Source organism: Arachis stenosperma, chromosome 9 (genome assembly GCF_014773155.1).
Source record: "Arachis stenosperma cultivar V10309 chromosome 9, arast.V10309.gnm1.PFL2, whole genome shotgun sequence".
Taxonomy (NCBI): domain Eukaryota; kingdom Viridiplantae; phylum Streptophyta; class Magnoliopsida; order Fabales; family Fabaceae; genus Arachis; species Arachis stenosperma.
The window spans coordinates 51,253,636-51,277,617 of NC_080385.1; the positions used below are offsets into that span (position 1 = coordinate 51,253,636).

Genomic DNA, 23,982 nt, shown 5'->3' on the forward strand with positions numbered 1-23,982 from the left:
TCATGAAAACTACAGAGGAAGCTCAAAACCTCATTGATATGGTGGCCAACAATCAATATTTCTTTGCTCATCAAAGACAACGCCAACCATCACAGAGAAGAGGAGTAATGGAGTTAGAAGGAGTGGATTCAATTCTAGCTCAGAACAAGATGATGCAGTAGCAGATTCAACAACAGTTTGAGCAAATGGCCAAAAGAATTGATGGTTTACAAGTAGCAGCAGTGAGCACCACAAGCCAACCATCAACCACATGGGTACAAAGTGAAGAAACTCAAGAGGAGCAACAGCAAGAGCAAGTCCAATACATGCACAACCAAAATCCTGGAACAAATGAAGTCTATGGTGATACTTACAATCCATCTTGGAAGAACCATCCCAACCTCAGATGGGGAGACAACCACAATCAAAGCCAACAACCATGGCAAAGAAACTCAAGTCAGAACAATTGGAAAAGCACAAACCACAACCCCCAGCCAAACACTAACCAAAACACATACAGAAAACCACAAAATAATTACCCCAACTCTAACCATCACCTACCCAATAACCACCCAACTAATCAAAGCACTTACCATCATCCATCAACATCCCAAAACTAATCCATCTCACAAGACTCTCAGAGGATCACTAATCTAGAGCTGCTCATGGAAAAAATGATGAAGAACCAAGAATTGACAACAAAGAACCAAGAAGCTTCCATGAAGAACCTAGAGAGGCAGATTGGGCAAATCTCCACACAGATTTCTGTTGAAAAACCATCAAGCTCACTTCCAAGTGACACCATTCCTAACCCAAAGGGAGAATGCAAGGTCGTGCAACTAAGAAGTGGAAAGATGTTAGTGGATGGTAACCAAGGAGCAACCAAGAAACTTATGGAGAATGACAATGAGCCAACAAGGAATGATGAAGCCATCAACAAGGATATGACAAGCAAGAATGTCCCAGAAAAACTCACAGAGGAAAATAACCAACCACAGAATCTGAAGGAGGGAAAGCAGATCATGGAAGAACCGATTCCAAGACAACTTCAAGGGGAGAAAAGCTTGACACCCCCAATACCTTATCCACAGAGATTCTACAAAGAGACAAAGGATCCGCATTTCCACAAATTTCTTGAGACCTTCAAGAAGTTGGAAATCAACATACCTTTGGCTGAGGCATTGGAGCAAATGCCTCTGTATGCCAAGTTCTTAAAGGAGCTCATCAACAAAAAGAGAAGTTGGAATGAGAAGAAGACTGTAATGCTTAGTGAAGAATGCAGTGCACTCATCAAAAAGGGACTCCCTCCCAAGCTTGAAGATCCTGGAGGTTTCTTCCTACCCTGCACTATTGGAAACCTATTCATCAACAAGGGGATGTGTGACTTAGGAGCAAGCATAAATCTAATCCCATCTTCTTTAGTAAAGAAGCTTGGCATAGAGGAGGTGAAACCAATACAGATATCCTTGGAGTTGGTGGACCAATTAGTAGTATATCCTAAAGGGCTGATTGAGAACCTTTTAGTTAAGGTTGACAAGTTCATCTATCCGGCAGATTTTGTGATCCTGGATTCTTCAGAAAATGGAAATGACTCCATAATACTTGGTCGACCATTTTTGGCCACTGCTAGAGCCATTGTGGATATAAAGCAGGGAGAGCTAACCCTCAGGATGCATGAGGAGAGCATCACCTTGAAAGTCTTTCCAGAATTACAAAGGAATGAAGAAACAAGCAAGACAAGTGGTGACTTCCTTCCAAAGCAAGCAACCGACAAAACAATAGAACAGGAGAGTGAGCTTGTGCAAAGAGGAGAAGGAATTCAAAAAGAGGCCGGGATGATAAACAAAAAGGGGGGAATCATAACTCAAGTCACTGTCAAAGGAGACAGATCAACAAGGAAGAAAAAGAAGAAAAATAGGAAGAAGGCTTACAAAGGGTGGAAGAACAAGAAAATTCCAACTGAGGGATTTTTCAAAGGTGACAAAGTACAATTAGTATATCAACAGCTGGGAACAGAAGATCATTACACTGTCAACCAAGTACTCTCTCTTGAGCACATTGAAATTGAGCATCAAGGCACACAGAGAAATCTTACAGTGAGAGGTGACAAGTTGAGACATCACCAGCATCAACCACCTTAAAGGGAGTTCAATGTCAAGCTAGTGACAATAAAGAAGCACTTGTTGGGAGGCAACCCAACCTGAGGTAGTTTTCTTTTCATAGCTTTTTCAATAAAAATGTTGAATAATTGGTATGCATTGCAAGGAGCTAAGTTTGGTGTTGCACACCAAAACAATTTAAGGGAGAATGAAATATTCTAAGTTCGGTGTTCCACCAAAAATCTCATTTAAAAACACATTCTCACCTCTTGCATAATGATAGCTCCAAGCAATCAGACAAATTATTCAACTATTTAACTGCTTTCTAGCTTTGATTCCAAAACCTTTAGCAAGGACACAAGGTTTCACATATGGTTAACTTATTGCATTAGAGACAGTGGCAAGCAATTAAGTTTGGTGTCCCCAACACCTAAATAAATCCAAGAGCCACACTCAAATTATGCATACTAACCATGTAATTAAGGGCTTGAGAAGCAAGCAACTTTGAGAATTATGCAGGACATGAGTCAACAATTGAAGATATTGTGCATCTTAACTCAAAGAAAACACAGCAGAAGGAAAAATCAAAGGGCTGCAACTTCAAAGGTTGTATCTAAACTTAATCCTGGCTGCTATGAATTGTTTTGAACATGGAAACCATTATATATCCTGCTAAAGTGTTTATCTAGTTGCAAGTGAAGTTGTTTGATTGAGTATGCTAAATTTGCATAATGCTTGTTATCCATCACCTAGCTGAATTTTGTTTTGTTTCCCACATGCTTGAATAAAAGAGACTTGTTTGAATTGAAAAGTGAAATATCCAATGTTGCATAAGTAGAATGGAAGTTAATGGTGGTATATATGTTTGATTAAATGCATAACTCATGAAATAATTGTTGCATAATATCATTCTCATTCAAGTGTGAGTTAGCTTGCTGTTATAAAGACCCTTATCAATAAAGAAAAAGCCCTTGAGAACAAAAACAGAAAGAAAAGGAAGAAGAAAAAGCCAAAGTAGCAAGAAAAACAAAGAATAAAGGTTGGACACCAATAGTTTGGACCCTAGGACATATGCCTATGGTGTTTTTGTACTAAGATATGCTTGGATGAGTAAATTCTAAGGGGTATTTTAAAACCCGGTCACTTAGATCAACTGATTTGGGATGGCCAATTGAAAGTCCACAATAAAGAGCAACTTAGATACAGAACATTTAGTTATCCAAAGAGATGCTGGGCATCAATGATCCTAGGAGGAAATAGTGAGCCATGTGTCTGTGATGGAAAGATGTTAAGTAAAAGAAAGAAAAAAATAAAGCCAAAGGCTATTACTGCAACATTAGACACCAAACCTCCAAAAGAATAAGCTTGTTAAGCATTATAAGAAAGAAAAGTTAGCAAGGGAGTAATTAAATAAGTAAGTCTTATAACAGCAAGTTTAGCAAGCCTTTGATGAAAAATGTATACTATGTAACAGCAAACAATAACTTGAGTTATCATTGTCTGCATAAAGACCCCATAAATCAAGTTCTGCTATATGCCTAATAAGGATATGTGTTCTTTTCTTGTTCATTTCAATTTCTCTTAGTTTTGATGCTTGCTTGGGGACAAGCAAGATTTAAGTTTGGTGTTGTGATGACAAGTCATCATATACCCATTTTTCAAGCTAATTTTACTTGTTTTGTTAGTCTTTATGCACTTTCTTGCATCCTAAGTAAGTGATTTGGAATGAAAATACATAACTTCTTTAGATCAAGCAACTACCATGAAATTTATGTTAACTCATGAGGTTTAAGCTAAATTTAATTGATTTTTAATTGATTTATAAGCCTTGTGAATTTAGTGATACTTGGAGTGGTTATTTTGGTTGATTGTAGGTGAAGAAAAGAAGAAAATGGAAAGCGTGACCTAAGAAAACGTGGTCAAAGGAAGGAGAGGTGTGGCGTATGAAGGAGAAAAGCAAGCATTGCTCTCCACAAGGGCACACTGCCCTCTAGGAGGGAAACATAAGGAAACAAGGCTTGGAAGGCAACTCTGCCCTGCCCACGACAAGGGCAGAGCACAAAATGGTGCCTTGGATCAAAGGAAGAAAAAACCTTGCCCTGCCCTCCACAAGGGCAGTATCGGGCCTTCATGGAAAATAAATCAGAGGAAAAAGTTTACCCTTGCTTGCCACAAGTCTCGAACACGGCACAATGAGGAATCAAGGAACTAGGCTTCATTATGGTGCCAAGAAAGCCAAGGAAAATGGGTAGCGTGTGTATCGGCCAAGTCTCGAACACGGGACTTCAATTTGGAAACACTGCCCTGCCCTCCGCGAGGGCAGGGCAGCATTTTGTTGTGGCACGGCCAGCGCACCAAACTGGCGCACCAAGGGACGATTCGGCAGCACCAGCAGCGCACACAGGCACCAAAATGGCGCACCAGAAATTTCTGCCCTGCCCTCCGCGAGGGCAGGGCAGCATCCTGCGCACCAAGCTCGCACCACGCGCACGCACCATGGGCCAGACGCATCAATTTTCTGCCCTGCCCTCCGCAAGGGCAGGGCAGCCTCCTGGAAGCAATTTTTCATGGGCCAAAAATTGAATTAAAAATTCAATTTAATTCAATTCTTCACCAAATCAAAAGCCCATCCAAATCCCAAGATCCAAGAATAGAAAGTGTATAAATAGGAGTTAGTTTGATGTAATTAGGAGGACTTTTACTTTCAACTTTTACTTTCACCTTTTACTTGACTTTTGAATTTGGCAATTTTTCTTTGAGAGACTTCACCGAGATTTCTGAGAATTGGGGAGGAGAATTGATCTCTCTTCTTCCTGGTTCTTGCTTGGGCATTTTCTACTTTTCTTGTTTGAGTCTTGGGTGTTAAGAATTGAGGAAATTCTGTCTCAATCTCCACTCAAGATCTCTTTGATTTCATTTCTGCATAATTGAATTCATTTACATTCCCTTTACTGCTTCTTCTTCGATTTCTTGTCAATTGCTTTGAGAACTTGGATCTGGAAAGGCAATTGAGATCTAGGCTTTGCTACCTAGTCTCTGGAGTCCTGAGATCTCAATTTACTTTTGGTTCTTCTGTGAACCTCTGCAATTTAATTTCATTTTCTGTTTGAAATTTAGTTTATCCCAATTCATCTTCTACTTTATTAATTGTTGCAATTTACTTTCTCTCGCTGGAATTCTGAATTCCCAATCCTTAATTCCCCTTTTATATTCAAGCACTTTACATTTCTTGCACTTTAAGTTACCGCAATTTACATTTCTTGCACTTTAAGTTTTAGTCATCTACTTTCTTGTTCTTTAAGATTCAGCAAGTTTACTTTCCTGCTCTTTGATTTACTGCAAATTTTCCCTCTCCCTTTACATTCGAAGCAATTTAGCTTCTGTTAAATACAAACCACTCAACCAAAGACTTAATTCGCTTGACTAAACCAACCACTAAACTAAAATTGCTCAATCCTTCAATCCCTGTGGGATCGACCTCACTCATGTGAGTTATTATTACTTGATGCGACCCGGTACACTTGCCGGTGAGTTTTGTGTCGGATCGTTTTCCGCACATCATAGAACACCCCCAAACAAACGGACAGGTGGAATCCACAAACAAAATAATCGTTAAAGGACTCAAGAAACGGCTTGACGAAGCCAAAGGACTATGGGCGGACGAATTAGGGTCGGTTCTATGGTCGTACCGAACAACACCCCAAACAACCACTGGGGAAACGCCTTTCCGATTAACGTACGGCGTAGAGGCAGTCATCCCAGTAGAAATTGGGGACCCCAGCCCCAGGAAAATGGTCGGAGGTAACGACGAAGAAGCAGAATGAGACCTCATTGAAGAAGAAAGAAGCATAGCTCACATCAAAGAGTTAGCCCTCAAACAAAGAATCAGCCTAAGATACAATCACGGCGTCATCCGACGAGAATTTGCGGCCGATGACCTCGTCCTACGACGAAACGATATCGGTCCCCCGACCCCAGGAGAGGGAAAGCTCACCCCCAACTGGGAAGGACCATACAGAATCAAGACTGTAATCGAAAAAGGAGCGTATAAACTCGAACGGCTCAACGGCGACGAAGTCCCGAGGACCTGGAACGCCGCCAACTTGCGACGATATTATGCCTAGACCGACCTAAATAGGTCGCCCCTTTACCTTCATTTTTTACTTTTTCTCTGTTTTATATTTCTAGTACTTGTCCTCCCGGTTTACGATTCTTAAAGTTGAAACATTTTTTCATTTAAGTTCCAATTTCGGGTACTCTTTCCCGCCACAAGCGGAGGGTTTTAACGAGGCCCAACTTTCAATAAAAAGTTCCATTAATACAGCTAAGTTCTATTTCGCTAAAAGTGTCCCAAATACGGAACAAAAACACGGCCACAACTGGGGGACTAATCACCCCCAAGCCCAAGCACGCGGATATCCACAAAAAATCGACCAAACGACGGTCCTAGGGAACAAATAAAATACACACGGAATAAGCCTAAAACGGAATATACGATAGGCCCGGACGGCCCAAAAACAACATAACTACGGAACATACAAAAAGGCCCGACGGCCAATAAATGCTATTAAAACGAAAGTACGGTGTTCCAAAGTACACGGCCCTTGGCCATCCAAAAACATTCAAAAAACAGTTTAAAGAAAAAACCAAAGAGATATAGATAGAAGCTACTCGAGGTCGACAATCTGGCCATCGCGAACAGTCTTGAAGGCCCCCATCGCAGACACATCCACACCAGGAGCCAGCACCAAGGCCTGAGCCCTCATCGTCTCCTCGGTAGCCGCAATTGCACCCTTTGCATCAGCCAGCAACTCCGCCTTCTCCTTCTTCAAGGCAGCAACCTCGGCCTTCAAAGTCTCCACTTCACCGAGAAGCACAGCTGACTGGGAACCCGCATCAGAAGCCCGCTTACGCTCCTCTGCCAACTGGGAACGAAGTAAAGTCTCAACCTCGGAAAGTCGGAGAATCTCTGCCCCGGCTTCCTCGGAAGACTTCACCGCCTTCTCCTTCGCAACCCCAGCAGCCTCAAGCTCCTCCTTTAACTTAGCCACCTCAGCCTGAGACTGGCGAAGCTTCTTATCCAACAACCCAACCTGAGCCATTACGGGCTCGGCCTTCCGGACAACGACGGCAGATCGGAGAAGTGCACGGTACACCGACTTAGCCTGAAACGAAACATCACAGCCATCAAAAAACGGCTCTGTCCCAGGCATCAGGTGCTGATCGATAAAACCGGAAGCATCAAAGCGGCGATCCATCACACTGGGCACAACACCCTCCTCCTCAAAAGTTTCGCTGCTAGGATCCTCAGACCTCTTTCTCTTCCGGGAAGCCTCGGCAGCCGAAACCACGACAACCTCAGGCGAGTTCACAGGACCCGGCGAGACCCGAGCTTCGACCCTTACCCCCGACGAAACTACCTCATGGGAAACGGCCTGAGAACCCACAGCCGGATTAAAGACGGGAGTAGCAGGAGACGACGACCCTTCCTCCCGACCCATCGCCGCTTTCAGCCTCGCCAAAGAAGTCAACCCACCGGCCATCTCAACTGGAAAAAGAAAGAAAAATCAAGTCAAAAAAAAAAAGACAAAGTACCCACCAATATACGTCCGACAAGCCCCGGGATCCCCCATAACATCTCGAGGGTTCAACGGACGCTCACCGAACAAATACCACAAAATGCTGGCAATATCCTTATCCTCCCGAGACAAACCATCATAAGTAAACTTAGTCAAAACCGACAGGCCAGCACCAAAGTTCCAATACGTTGAAAACCGACGCTCGCCCTCCAGTGTCAGCCAAAACGGATGATGCCCCTGAACGGGACGCACCTTAAAATACTCCCACTTAAAACCGTGAAAAGAATCCTCGAATAACCCAAAAATCCGGCGATGAGGTTGAGCACGGAAAGACATATATCCTTTCTTGTGCTTCCCCTCCTTAGTCGGAAGAGTGCACAAGAAAAGAAAAAGAAAAACAGGAATAGAAGCCGGAAGATCGAGATACCGGCACACCAGTTCGAACGACCGCACGACAGCCCAACTATTCGGGTGAAGCTGAGACGGTGCCACGGAACACCGACTCAGTAGATCTTGAACGAACGGCGAAAAAGGCAACCGTACACCAAGCCGAGTGAACATCAACTCATAAACCCACATCCAATCCGGCACGGTGGGCGAATGAAGCTTCAGGTAACAGACGCGCTCGTCGGCATCAGGAAGAACGAGCTCATACTGCCCCTCCTCATCACCACCACCACAGATCGCCCCCTGATCACGGAGCCGTTGAAGATCGTCCTCCGTCATCCGTGATGGAACACCCCACACATCGCTAGTCACCCAACCGTAGCGATTGGGAACACCCTTGGAGGGAGCTACTAGGGCTCCCACACCCTCATTCCTCCGCCGTTGCATACCTAAAACAGGGAGGAGCACCACCATCAGCCTACTGACCCTATAAGACAGAAACCTAACACCACTACTAAACCAGCGCGGTGGCTCACTGATGAGCGGATAATTTATACGCTTTTTGGCATTGTTTTTAGATAGTTTTTAGTAAGATTGAGCTACTTTTAGGGATGTTTTCATTAGTTTTTATGTTAAATTCACATTTCTGGACTTTACTATGAGTTTGTGTGTTTTTCTGTGATTTCAGATAAATTCTGACTGAAATTGAGGGATTTGAGCAAAACTCTGAAAAAGGCTGACAAAAGGACTGCTGATGCTGTTGGAATCTGACCTCCCTGCACTCGAAATGAATTTTCTAGAGCTACAAAACTCCAATTGGCGCGCTCTCAACGGCGTTGGAAATTAGACATTCAGGGCTTTCCAGCAATATATAATAGTCCATACTTTATTCGAAGAATGACGACGTAACTTGGCGTTGAACGCCAAGTACATGCTGCTGTCTGGAGTTAAACGCCAGAAAAACGTCATGATCCGGAGTTGAACGCCCAAAACACGTCATAACTCGGAGTTCAACTCCAAGAGAAGCCTCAGCTCGTGGATAGATCAAGCTCAGCCCAAGCACACACCAAGTGGGCCCCGGAAGTGGATTTACGCATCAATTACTTACTCATGTAAACCCTAGTAGCTAGTCTAGTATATATAGGACACTTATCTATTGTATTAGACATCTTTTGACAGTTTAATCTCTCTGAATATTCGGTCACTTGATCATGGAGAGGGCTGGCCATTCGGCCATGCCTGAACCTCTTTCACTTATGTATTTTCAACGGTGGAGTTTCTGCACACCATAGATTAAGGGTGTGGAGCTCTGCTGTACCTCAAGTATTAATGAAGTTCTATTTCTTTTATTCAAATCCTCTTTATCTATTCCAAGATATTCGTTCGTACCCAAGAACATGATGAATGTGATGAGTTAGATAACCCTCATTATCATTCTCACTTATGAACGTGCGTGATTGACAACCACTTCCGTTCTACATGCAACCGAGCTTGAACGTGTATCTCTTAGATTCCCCAACAGAATCTTCGTGGTATAAGCTAGATAGATGGCGGTATTTATGAGGATCCGGAAAGTCTCACCTTGTCTGTGGTATTCCGAGTAGGATCCTGGGAATCCGGAAAGTCTAACCTTGTCTGTGGTATTCCGAGTAGGATTCCGGTAATGAATGACTGTGACGTGCTTCAAACTTGCAAGTGCTGGGCGTTAGTGACAGACGCAAAAGAATCAAGGGATTCTATTCCAGTAGGCGCGGGAACCAACCAGTGATTAGCCGTACTGTGACAGAGTGCGTGAGCATTAGTTTTCACTGCGAGGATGGGATGTAGCCATCAACCATGGGTGATGCCTCCAGACGATTAGCCGTGCGAGTGACAGCCGCATAGGATCATTTTCCCGAGAGGATTGAAAGTAGCCACCGCTGATGGTGAACCCTATACAAAGCTTGCCATGGAAAGGAGTAAGAGGATTGAGTTGAAGCGGTAGGAGAGCAGGCGTCCTTGAGTCATACAGTATCTCCATATGCTTATCTGAAATTCCTACCAATGAATCTGCATAAGTATTCTATCCCTTTTTTATTTCTTCTTTTTTTTAATTTTCGAAACCATAAACAATTTTAATCTGCCTAACTGAGATTTGCAAGGTGACCATAGCTTGCTTCATACCAACAATCTCTGTGGGATCGACCCTTACTCACGTAAGGTTTATTACTTGGACGACCCAGTACACTTGCTGGTTAGTTGAACGGAGTTGTGAATTCAACTGGTGCCCCTTAGAAGCCTTCATCTCAAAATAATTAGAACATTGATCACAAATAATACAAGCATGATCACAATTTCGTCCACCAAGTTTTTGGCGCCGTTGCCGGGGATTGTTCGAGTATGGACAACTGACGGTTCATCTTGTTGCTCAGATTAGGTAATTTTCTTTTCAAAAATTTTTTTCAAAATTTTTCTTTTATTTTTCGTTTTTCTTAACTTTGTTTTCGAAAAAAAATTAATAAAAATCCAAAAAAAAAAAATCATAAAATCATAAAAATAAAAAAAATATTTTGTGTTCTTGTTTAAGTCTTGAGTCAATTTTTAAGTTTGGTGTCAACTGCATGCTTTTAAAAATTTTTCTTGTAATTTTCGAAAATCCCATGCATTCATAGTGTTCTTCATGATCTTCAAGTTGTTCTTGATAAGTCCTCTTGTTTGATCTTGATGATTTCTTATTTTGTGTTGTTTGTTGTTTTTCATATGCATTTTTTGTTTGTTAGAGTCCATGCATTAAAGATTTCTAAGTTTGGTGTCTTGCATATTTTCTTTGCATCAAAAATTTTTTCAAAATTGTGTTCTTGATGTTCATCACGATCTTCAAAGTGTTCTTGGTGTTCATCTTGACATTCATAGCATTTTTGCATGCATTCATTGTTTTGATCTAAAAATTTCATGCATTGAGCATTTTTGTTGTTTTTCTCTCTCATAATTAAAAATTCAAAAATCAAAAAAATATCTTTTCCTTATTTCCCTCCAAAATTTCGAAATTTTGGGTTGACTTGGTCAAAAATTTTCAAAATTAGTTGTTTCTTACAAGTCAAATCAAAATTTTAATTTTAAAAATCTTATCTTTTCAAAATCTTTTTCAAAAATCATATCTTTTTCATTTTTTTCTATTTTTCGAAAATTTCAAAAATCTTTTTCAAATTATTTTCAAAATCTTTTTCTTATCTTTATATGTAATTTTCGAAAATTCACTAATAATTAATATGATTGGTTCAAAAATTTGAAGTTTGTTACTTTCTTGTTAAAAAAGGTTCAATCTTTAATTTCTAGAATCTTATCTTGTAGTTTCTTGTTAGTGAAGTAAATAATTTCAAAATTTTTGAACTAAATCTTTTTATCTTTTATTTGATCTTTTTTTTTTTTAAAAATTTTATCTTTTTCAAAATTTGATTTCAAAATATCTTATCTAACTTGCTATCTTCTTATCTTTTTCAATTTTGATTTCAAATCTTTTTCAATCAACTAACTAACTTTTTTGTTTGTTTCTCATCTTTTTCAAAACCACCTAACTACTTTTCCCTCTCTTATTTTCGAAAATATCTCTCTCTTTTTCAAAAATTCTTTTTAATTAACTAATTGTTTCAAATTTTAATTTTAATTACATTTATCTTTAATTTTCGAAAATTACTAACCCCTTTTTCAAAAAAAATTAATTATTTTCGAATTCTCCCTCCTCTTCTCTTCTTCTATTTAATTAATTAATTACTAACACTTCTCTTCACCTCTCCTCATCCAAAAATCCGAACCCTCTTCTTCATTCTTCTACTCCCTTCTTTTTCTACTAACATAAAGGAATCTCTATACTGTGACATAGAGGATTCCTCTTTCTTTTCTTGTTTTCTTCTCTTTCATATGAGCAGGAACAAGGATAAAGGCACTCTTGTTGAGATTGATCCAGAACCTGAAAGGACTCTGAAGAGAAAATTAAGAGAAGCTAAATTACAACAATCCAGAAGCAACCTTTTAGAAATTTTCGAACAAGAGAAAGAGATGGCAGACGGAAATAATAATAATAATGCAAGAAGAATGCTTGGTGACTTCACAAAGCCAACATCCAAGTTTGATGGAAGAAGTATCTCCATTCCTGCCATTGGAGCCAATAACTTTGAGCTGAAACCTCAGCTAGTTGCCTTAATGCAACAAAACTGCAAGTTTTATGGACTTCCATCTGAAGATCCTTATCAGTTTTTAACTGAGTTCTTGCAGATCTGTGAGACTGTAAAGACGAATGGAGTTGATCCTAAAGTCTACAGACTCATGCTTTTCCCTTTTGCTGTAAGAGACAGAGCTAGAGTATGGTTGGATTCACAACCCAAGGATAGCCTGGACTCATGGGATAAGCTTGTCACTGCATTCTTAGATAAATTCTTTCCTCCTCAAAAGCTGAGCAAGCTAAGAGTGGATGTTCAAACCTTCAAACAAAAAGATGGTGAATCCCTCTATGAAGCTTGGGAAAGATACAAGCAGCAGACCAAAAGATGTCCATCTGACATGTTTTCAGAATGGACCATATTAGATATATTCTATTATGGTCTCTCTGAATTTTCGAAAATGTCATTGGACCATTTTGCAGGTGGATCCATTCACTTGAAGAAAACGCCTGAAGAGGCTCAAGAACTCATTGACATGGTTGCAAACAACCAGTTCATGTACACATCTGAGAGGAATTTCGTGAATAATGGGGTACCTCAGAAGAAAGGAGTTCTTGAAATTGATGCTCTGAATGCCATATTGGCTCAGAACAAAGTGTTGACTCAACAGGTCAACATGATCTCTCAAAATTTGAATGGATTGCAACATGCATCCAACAGTACTAGAGAGGCAGCTTCTGAAGAAGCTTATGATCCTGAGAACCCTGCCATGGCAGAGGTTAATTACATGGGTGAACCTTATGGAAACACCTATAACTCATCATGGAGAAACCATCCAAATTTCTCATGGAAGGATCAACAAAAACCTCAACAAGGTTTTAACAATGGTGGACGCAACAGGCTGAACAATAGTAAGCCATATCCATCATCTTCTCAGCAACAGACAGAGAATTCTGAACAAAACACTTCTAATTTAGCCAATGTAGTCTCTGATCTGTCAAAGGCCACTTTTAGTTTCATGAATGAAACAAGATCCTCCATTAGAAATCTGGAGGCACAAGTGGGCCAGCTGAGTAAGAAAGTCATTGAAACTCCTCCCAGTATTCTCCCAAGCAATACAGAAGAGAATCCAAAAGGAGAGTGCAAAGCCATTGACATAGTCAAAGTGGCCGAATGCACAAGGGAGGAGGAGGACGAAAATCCTAGTGAGGAAGACCTCCTGGGACGTCCCTCAAGCAAGAAGGAGTTTCCTATTAAGGATCCTGAGGAATCTGAGGCTCATCTAGAGACCATAGAGATTCCTTTAAATCTCCTTCTGCCATTCATGAGCTCTGAAGAATATTCATCCTCTGAAGAGAATGAAGATGTAACTGGAGAGCAAGTTGCTCAATACTTAGGAGCTATCATGAAGCTGAATGCCAAGCTGTTTGGTAATGAGACTTGGGAAAGTGAACCTCCCTTGCTCATTAGTGAACTAGATACTTGGATTCAGAGAACTCTACCTCAAAAGAAACAAGATCCTGGCAAGTTCTTAATACCTTGCACCATTGGCACCATGAGCTTTGAAAAAGCTCTATGTGATCTTGGGTCAGGGATAAATCTTATGCCACTCTCTGTAATGGAGAAGCTGGGAATCATTGAGGTACAACCTGCCTTGTTCTCATTACAATTGGCAGATAAGTCCATAAGACAAGCTTATGGAATAGTAGAGGACGTGCTAGTAAGGGTTGAAGGCCTTTACATCCCTACTGATTTCATAATCCTAGACACTAGGAAAGAAGATGATGAATGCATCATCCTAGGAAGACCTTTCCTAGCCACAGCAGGAGCTGTGATAGATGTCAACAGAGGTGAGTTAGTCCTTCAATTGAATGGGGACTACCTTGTGTTTCAGGCACACATCCCTCTGTGACCATGAAGAGCTTCTCTCAGTTCAGAGTCAAGAAGAGCCCACACAGTCAAACTCTAAGTTTGGTGTTGTGAGGCCACAACCAAACTCTAAGTTTGGTGTTCAAACCCCATATCCAAACTCTAAGTTTGGTGTTGGGGCTACACACTAAATTGACCTGATCACCATGTGGCTCCATGAGAGCCACTGTCAAGCTATTGACATTAAAGAAGCGCTTGTTGGGAGGCAACCCAATTTTAATTATCTAATTTTATTTTATTTCGTTTCTTTGTTATTTTTGTGTTTTATTAGGTACATGATCATGAGGAGTCACGAAAAAAATCAAAAAATTAAAAACAGAGTCAAAAACAGAAGAAAAAAAAATTTTTCACCTTGGAGGTAGCGCAGACTGGCGTTCAACGCCAGTAAGGTGCATCTAGCCGGCGTTCAACGCCAGAACAGAGCACCATTCTGGCGCTGAACGCCCAAAACAAGCAACAACCTGGCGTTAAACGCCAGGATGGTGCACAGAGAGGACAAACTGGCGCTGAACGCCAGGAACAAGCATGAAACTGGCGTTCAACGCCAGAAACATGCATTACATGGGCGATGAACGCCCAGAACATGCACCAATGGGCGTTTGAACGCCAGAATGATGCATGAAGGCATTTTACATGCCTATATGGTGAAGGAATGGTATTTGTTTTCACCTCAGGATCTGTGGCCCCCACAGGATCCCCACCTACCATATTCCCACCTTACCTTTTAATCCTAATCACACTCTCCTAATCCAAATCTCATTTCACTCTTCCCCATATCACTCTTCCCAAAAAAAAAACCTTCACCAATCACCTCAAGTCCTCTTCCCAATTACCCCATTCACCATTCACATCAACCTCCCCTTCCCCATAAACCTCACCTACCCTCATAAAATTCAAATCCAATTTCCCACCCATTCCCACCCAAAATGGCCGAACTCCCTCTCCCTATAAATAACCTTCCATTCTTCTTCATTTTCACACAACACAAACCCCTTCTTCTCCCATATAGCCGAACCTACTTCTCTCCCTCTCTACCATATTCTCTTCTTCTTCTTCTACTTTTCTTTTCTTTCTTGCTCGAGGACGAGCAAATTTTAAGTTTGGTGTGGTAAAAGCATAAGCTTTTTTTTGTTTTTCCATTACCAATGGCACCTAAGGCCGGAGTTTCCTCAAAGAAAGGGAAAGGGAAAGCAAAAGCTTCCACCTCCGAGTCATGGGAGATGGAAAGATTCATCTCCAAGAGCCATCAAGACCACTTCTATGATGTTGTGGCAAAGAAGAAGGTGATCCCCGAGGTCCCTTTCAAACTCAAAAAGAATGAGTATCCGGAAATCCGACATGAAATTCAAAGAAGAGGGTGGGAAGTCATAACCAACCCCATGCAACAAGTTGGAATATTGATGGTGCAAGAGTTCTATGCCAATGCATGGATCACTAGGAACCATGATCAAAGTATGAACCCAAATCCAAAGAATTATCTCACAATGGTTAGGGGGAAATACTTGGATTTCAGTCCGGAAAATGTGAGGTTGGCGTTTCACTTACCCATGATGCAAGGTGATGAACGCCCCTACACAAGAAGGGTCAACTTTAATCAAAGGTTGGACCAAGTCCTAATGGACATTTGTGTGGAAGGCGCCCAATGGAGAATAGACTCCAAAGGCAAGCCAGTCCAACTAAGAAGACTGGACCTCAAGCTTGTAGCTAGAGGATGGTTGGAATTCATCCAAAGATCCATCATCCCTACAAGCAACCGATCTGAAGTTACTGTGGATCGGGCCATCATGATTCATAGCATCATGATTGGAGAGGAAGTAGAAGTTCATGAAGTCATCTCTAATGAACTCTACAAAATAGCCGATAAGCCTTCACACATGGCACGGCTAGCCTTCCCCCACCTTATATGCCATCTATGTTACTCAGCTGGAGTCATCATAGATGGAGATGTCTCCATTGAAGAAGACAAGCCCATCACCAAGAAAAGGATGGAGCAAACAAGAGAAGTTCCTCACGACCATCAAGAAGAGCATGAGGAAGTTCATCATCAACAAATGCCTCAAGGAATGCACTTTCCTCCCAACAACTATTGGGAGCAACTCAACACCTCCTTAGAAGATTTGAGCCATAATGTTGAACAACTAAGGGTGGAACATCATGAGCACTCCATCATTCTCCAAGAAATAAGAGAAGATCAAAGAGCAATGAGGGAGGAGCAACAAAGGCAAGGAAGGGACATAGAAGAGTTGAAGAACATCATTGGTCCTTCAAGAAGAAGACGCCACTAGAGGTGGATTCATTCCTTGTTCTTTATTTCTTTCTGTTTTCGGTTTTTAATTATTGTGTTTATCTATGCTTTGTGTCTTTATTTCATGATCATTAGTATGTAACCATGCCTTAAAGCTATGAATAAAATCCATGACTCCTTCACCATTCTTAAAAGAAAAATATTTTAATTCAAAAGAACAAGAAGTACATAAATTTCGAAATTATTATTGAATTTAATTTAATTATATTGATGTGGTGACAATACTTTTTGTTTTCTGAATGAATGATTGAACAGTGCATATGTCTTTTGATATTGTTGTTTATGAGTGTTAAAATTGTTGGTTCTTGAAAGAATGATGAACAAAGAGAAATGTTATTGATGATCTGAAAAATTCATGAAATTGATTCTTGAAGCAAGAAAAAGCAGTGAAAAAAAAATGGCTAAAAAGAGTATATAGAAAAAGAAGGAGCAATAGAAAAAGCCAATAGCCCTTAAAACCAAAAGGCAAGGGTAAAAAGGATCCAAGACTTTGAGCATCAATGGATAGGAGGGCCCAAGGAAATAACATCCAGGCCTAAGCGGCTAAACCAAGCTGTCCCTAACCATGTGCTTGTGTCATGAAGGTCCAAGTGAAAAGCTTGAGACTGAGTGGTTAAAGTCGTGATCCAAAGCAAAAGAGTGTGCTTAAGAGCTCTGGACACCACTAACTGGGGACTTTAGCAAAGCTAAGTCACAATCTGAAAAGGTTCACCCAGTTATGTGTCTGTGGCATTTATGTATCCGGTGGTAATACTGGAAAACAAAGTGCTTAGGGCCACAGCCAAGACTCATAAGTAGCTGTGTTCAAGAATCAACATGCTTAACTAAGAAAGTCAATAACACTATCCCAAATTCTAAGTTCCCCAGAGATGCCAATCCCTCTAAACTACAAAGGAAAAAGTGAGATGCCAAAACTGTTCAGAAGCAAAAAGCTACAAGTCCCGCTCATTTAATTATAATTAATATTCATTGATATTTCTGAATTTATAGTATATTCTCTTCTTTTTATCCTATTTGATTTTCAGTTGCTTGGGGACAAGCAACAATTTAAGTTTGGTGTTGTGATGAGCGGATAATTTATACGCTTTTTGGCATTGTTTTTAGATAGTTTTTAGTAAGATTGAGCTACTTTTAGGGATGTTTTCATTAGTTTTTATGTTAAATTCACATTTCTGGACTTTACTATGAGTTTGTGTGTTTTTCTGTGATTTCAGGTAAATTCTGATTGAAATTGAGGGATTTGAGCAAAACTCTGAAAAAGGCTGACAAAAGGACTGCTGATGCTGTTGGAATCTGACCTCCCTGCACTCGAAATGGATTTTCTGGAGCTACAGAACTCCAATTGGCGCGCTCTCAACGGCGTTGGAAAGTAGACATTCAGGGCTTTCCAGCAATATATAATAGTCCATACTTTATTCGAAGAATGACGACGTAACTTGGCGTTGAACGCCAAGTACATGCTGCTGTCTGGAGTTAAACGCCAGAAAAACGTCATGATCCGGAGTTGAACGCCCAAAACACGTCATAACTCGGAGTTCAACTCCAAGAGAAGCCTCAGCTCGTGGATAGATTAAGCTCAGCCCAAGCACACACCAAGTGGGCCCCGGAAGTGGATTTACGCATCAATTACTTACTCATGTAAACCCTAGTAGCTAGTCTAGTATATATAGGACACTTATCTATTGTATTAGACATCTTTTGACAGTTTAATCTCTCTGAATATTCGGTCACTTGATCATGGAGAGGGCTGGCCATTCGGCCATGCCTGAACCTCTTTCACTTATGTATTTTCAACGGTGGAGTTTCTGCACACCATAGATTAAGGGTGTGGAGCTCTACTGTACCTCAAGTATTAATGAAGTTCTATTTTCTTTTATTCAAATCCTCTTTTATTCTTATTCCAAGATATTCGTTCGTACCCAAGAACATGATGAATGTGATGAGTTAGATAACCCTCATTATCATTCTCACTTATGAACGCACGTGATTGACAACCACTTCCGTTCTACATGCAACCGAGCTTGAACGTGTATCTCTTAGATTCCCCAACAGAATCTTCGTGGTATAAGCTAGATAGATGGCGGCATTTATGAGGATCCGGAAAGTCTCACCTTGTCTGTGGTATTCCGAGTAGGATCCTGGGAATCCGGAAAGTCTAACCTTGTCTGTGGTATTCCGAGTAGGATTCCGGTAATGAATGACTGTGACGTGCTTCAAACTTGCAAGTGCTGGGCGTTAGTGACAGACGCAAAAGAATCAAGGGATTCTATTCCAGTAGGCGTGGGAACCAACCAGTGATTAGCCGTACTGTGACAGAGTGCGTGAGCATTAGTTTTCACTGCGAGGATGGGATGTAGCCATCAACCATGGGTGATGCCTCCAGACGATTAGCCGTGCGAGTGACAGCCGCATAGGATCATTTTCCCGAGAGGATTGAAAGTAGCCACCGCTGATGGTGAACCCCTATACAAAGCTTGCCATGGAAAGGAGTAAGAAGGATTGAGTTGAAGCGGTAGGAGAGCAGGCGTCCTTGAGTCATACAGTATCTCCATATGCTTATCTGAAATTCCTACCAATGAATCTGCATAAGTATTCTATCCCTTTTATTATTTCTTCTTTTTATTATTAATTTTCGAAACCATAAACAATTTTAATCTGCCTAACTGAGATTTGCAAGGTGACCATAGCTTGCTTCATACCAACAATCTCTGTGGGATCGACCCTTACTCACGTAAGGTTTATTACTTGGACGACCCAGTACACTTGCTGGTTAGTTGAACGGAGTTGTGAATTCAACTGGTGCCCCTTAGAAGCCTTCATCTCAAAATAATTAGAACATTGATCACAAATAATACAAGCATGATCACAATTTTGTCCACCACTCACCACCACTATTAAACAAACACGGTGGCACTCAGCCCCTCCAAAACTCAAAATGCTACCCCCCAAAAGACACCAAACACAAACAGTAAAAGAGTAAGAAGGCAGAACAACGCATGGCAAGGACAGAACAAGTATTCACAAAGTAAAAAGAAGGAAAGCGAAGCATGCCAACCTGGTAATGCAGAAGAAAGCTTGAGGAAAGCAGAAGAAGCAAGCAGCACCAAAAAGCAAAAACCGCAGAGAAAAGAAGAACTTCTTTTCAGATGATAAGTTTTTTCTTTCAGAAGAGAAAATAGAGAAGAAAATGAAACGAACGAGGGAACTGAAACAAAAAGCCAAAAGACGGTTTCAAAAGGAGCAAAAGGACACAATTAACCCTAGGCGCAGTTGGAACTCATAGGGGTAAAAGAGAGAAACGTCCCCTCACATTAAATGACCTCCTCGAAAATAAAAAAGCCTCGAAGAACGCGGCGGGCGCAGTAAAGTCAGAAGGGTCACGTCAAAACCAAAACGATCAGACGAACCTTCAGCAAAACCAGAGCCGAGACACCGATCCCCCTCCAAAGGGCTAAACGAACACCCGAGAAGAACTAAAGACCTAGCCCACAGTCAAACATTATACCTCCCAGCGACAGGCCGATCTCGCTCGCCCTCCCGCTGCGGGGGCAAGTGTTACGGATCCGGCCCACCAGCCCGGATCCAAAGACTAACCCGATTCCTCGGGTTTGACCCATTCCCCCCTTCTAGAAGGCCCCGAACCGGCCCACTGGAGCTCCTAACCGACTTTCGAATTCAAACGTCTCCTTTATCTTATCCCAACAAGATAAAGATAAAATAACTACCATCACTTATAAATAAGAGGACCTACGTCCCCCAGGTATTCACTCATTCCTCACACTTTCTACCTGTTAGATCCATTCTGACTTGAGCGTCGGAGTGTCTTTGCAGGTACCACCCCCCGCTCTACTCGGATAGTCCGACATCCGCCTCGACCCGCAGGTTCCCGATCCTCCTCTCAACCCGTACCAGAGTCATCTTGTACAATAATAATGATAATAATAATAATGATAATAATAATAATAATGATAATAATGATAATGATAATGATGATAATAATAATGATAATAATAATGATAATGATAATAATAATAACAATAATAATAATAATGATAATGATAATAATGATAATGATAATGATAATGATAATGATAATGATAATGATAATGATAATGATAATAATAATAATAATAATAATAATAACAAAAATTTAAATTTTGTTTATCAAAATAGTTTTTAATAAATAATTCAAATTAATAAAATAAATCATAATTAAATTAAACTTTAATAACTATAAAATTTTATTTAAATATTTTTAGTAAAATAATTTTTTTAAAAATAAAATCTCAACAAATATAATAACTCATAAATAATTAATTATTTAATTTTAAAAAATTTAGAGTCTTACATCCTATCCCACTTATAAAAATTTTCGTTCTCGAAAATTGAAACAAAACAAGAGAGATTTATATTAAATAGACTTTTTAAACATAATTAAGAAAGAGGCAAAAAAAATATCTCAATATATATACATATATACAGTTTCAATTACTTGTATTTTTGGATGGTACAAAAGTATAAGAGTAGAAGTGCGCAGAGCAAAAGTTACGAAGCAAGCTTGAGACAAAATATGTCATGACTCAAGCATGTGATGACAAGGCAAGGCATAGAAGGGTTATAAAACAGGTTAGGGTTAAAACGATGTGATTAACGTTCGCATACTAATCTCGTATCAGCTTTAGAGTTGTAACTTTTCAACTTCAACTTCTAACGTTTCCCAAATCCCACGATATGCGATACCCATTAGTTCTATTTTGCCTACAATAACCTGTTAACTTTTTTCTACACATAACCATCAACATTAAGTTGGCTAGACTTAATATCAGCAGATATACAACGGTAAGTAACATCATTAATCAATAGACAGTTATGTGCATAAAGTTCTAATTCTCATCATTCAGACAAGACCTATAACATGACAGACACTCAGAGTATGCAATGAAGCACAGACAGTCTATTCTCAAGGCTCTAATAAAAATGAACTGCTCTGATACCAAAACGTAACACACTAACTTTTAGCACGTCATGATCGTATGAAAAGTAAGGCGTTACTAACTTGTTTTCCTTTTTAACTATTTAATATTGAGCATTTAGTTCGATGTCGCATTTTAGTTTTATAGAAAATTCCAAAAAATTATTTTTAGTAATACTAGATTCTCGTAAATTATTTGTAATTATTCAATAAATTTTTATGCATTTTTAAATTAAAACATTTAACTTTAAAAACAAACTTCCTATATTTGTATGAAATTAAAATCAACAAAAGTTTTGGAAAAATTTTTTGACTGAACTACTGAAAAAAAAAGTATTATAAATTATCTATGTCTAAAATTCTAATTGGCTAAACTCAAAAAGAAAGAGTGCTACGTTATTATCAACTTTTTTCAGACAAAATTAAAATAACATTAACATATAAAAAAAGGATACAAATATTTTTGTCGGACTAAATTTTTTGTTAGAATTACGAATCACAAGAGATCGAAAACGGAAATCAACGGAAGTCACAGTTTTCTCTTTTTCTCTCGGTCACTTCCTTCTCTCTTTTCTTCATATTGTGATTAAAGAATAAAAATATCCAAATGAAGCAAGATAATGATGACTATTGTGATTAAAGAATAAAATGGGGGCATGTATCATGTTTATATATAGGTGAAATATATGGTAAAGATGTTGTTTTAAAGATGTGCTTATGTGGCAAAATCTAAACCACACATTCTAAAACCACACTTTTAACTTAAAACCGTAACCCTTCACAAAGAAAAGCGTCACCTAATGGAAAAAAGTAAATTAGAAGATTTAAGAGAAGAAATAATTAAATTATCAAAACTAATAGATCAAAAATTAATGATTTTAACCAATGTTAATTGTAATGACACTGAATTCTTAAAATCAATACAAAATGATTTTTCTCAAAATCTTTATTTTACTATAAGTTTTATTGAGGGACTTCAAAAACCTGAAAAAATTTATTTTTCACATGGAATTTCTGAAAAATGCTACCATGGAAATGATTCCCCATATCTTCATCATACTTTTAACCCACAATTAAATTCTATAGTAGATATGCTTGAAGAAATATTAGTATATATAAAATTTCAAAGAAATAAAGAAAAAGAGAATCCCAAAGAAGAAAAATTTCAAAATATAATCAACATAACAGACTTAAAAGTAAAACCACCATTGAAATTATGAATATTGAAGAAAAATTAGAAGAAGTTACAATGCTTTTTAAACAATTAAAAATGGCTCAAGAAAATAATATTATGGAACATGGTTTTCAAATAGAAGAAGAATTAGTAAATGATGAAAATATAGAAAATGAAGAACACATTCTAGACTATTCAAGTGACGAAGAACCAGCAATTCCAATACAAGTAAAAAATGAAGCTGGAACATCTAAGGATAATCAATCTCAATTTAAATAGGAGACAGGTTTTGATAATTATGCTTTTAAAAAAGGATTTATAAATAAATATTCAAAATATACAAAAATACCATCAAAATACGTTCCTAAAATCCAGGAAATGGAAGGAGAAAGAATGCTCGATTTAGACTGCAAAAAGAACGAAAAAGAAATTTTCGAAAACTGGTTGAATTCCTTCTTATTAGAAGCCTTTACTAATCCAAAACTTAGTGAATTGTCTGGAAGAGACATTTGGAATTACATAGGATTTCATACTAAAGGAACTATAAGAGATTATATGACATCAATAGAAAACCAAATAATAGAAGAACTAGAAACAAAAATAACAGCTTATGATAAGATATATATAATGATGATTCTATATAAAGAATTTTTTGGAAAAAATATTATAGATCATAGACAAGAAGTCTATAATAAAGAATATCAAGAAGCAAAAAACTATTTAGCTAATATTCAGATATATGATTTATGTAATGTGGAGTCTTATATATGTGAATATAGAATACATTATTACAAATTAAAAGAAGAAGATAAAAATCATTATCTCAGTATGTATATAACAAAACTTCCATATCCTGCTAATGAATTTATAATGGGAAGATTTATAAGAGAAATAAATAGAGGAACAATTGAAAATAATTTTGGTGGAGCAACCTCTGCAATAAGAGAGGAAATAAAAGAACGTTGTATGCAAGAAGCAACGCAAAAAAGATTTGCAAATATAATTAGAATTTGCTGTCAGGATAATGAAGAGATACCTCAAAAATATGGTCTTAATAAAAATTTTCAAAGAAAAAGAAAATATCAATTTAGAAGAAGAAAATACTATCCAAACTGGAGAAAAAAGAGATATTTTAGGAAAGAAAATAACAATAAAAACAAAAGACAAAGAAATAACTATTGTCCGAATAAAAAAGAAAATTGTAAATGTTGGTATTGCCAAGAAGAAGGACACTACGCAAATGAATGCCCAAAAAAGAAGGATAAAAAGGATCTTACTAAACAAATAGAAATTGCTAAGTCTTGTTTCATGGAACCATTAGAAGAATCTGATGATAACTTAGACTATATTTTGAATATGTCTCAGAAACAGACTCAGAGACTGAGTAATAATGCTACATTTATTACTATAAAAATAACAGAA

The 23,982-nt window shown here is 38.9% G+C and overlaps 1 non-coding gene across 1 annotated transcript; it reads right to left on the minus strand.

Annotated features, from left to right (window-relative positions):
• Nucleotides 1–12,478: 12,478 nt before the first annotated feature.
• On the minus strand, nt 12,479–12,582 carry LOC130953446 (small nucleolar RNA R71). Its single transcript, XR_009075616.1, has one exon. It is a non-coding gene; the product is annotated as a small nucleolar RNA R71 (small nucleolar RNA).
• Nucleotides 12,583–23,982: the final 11,400 nt, after the last annotated feature.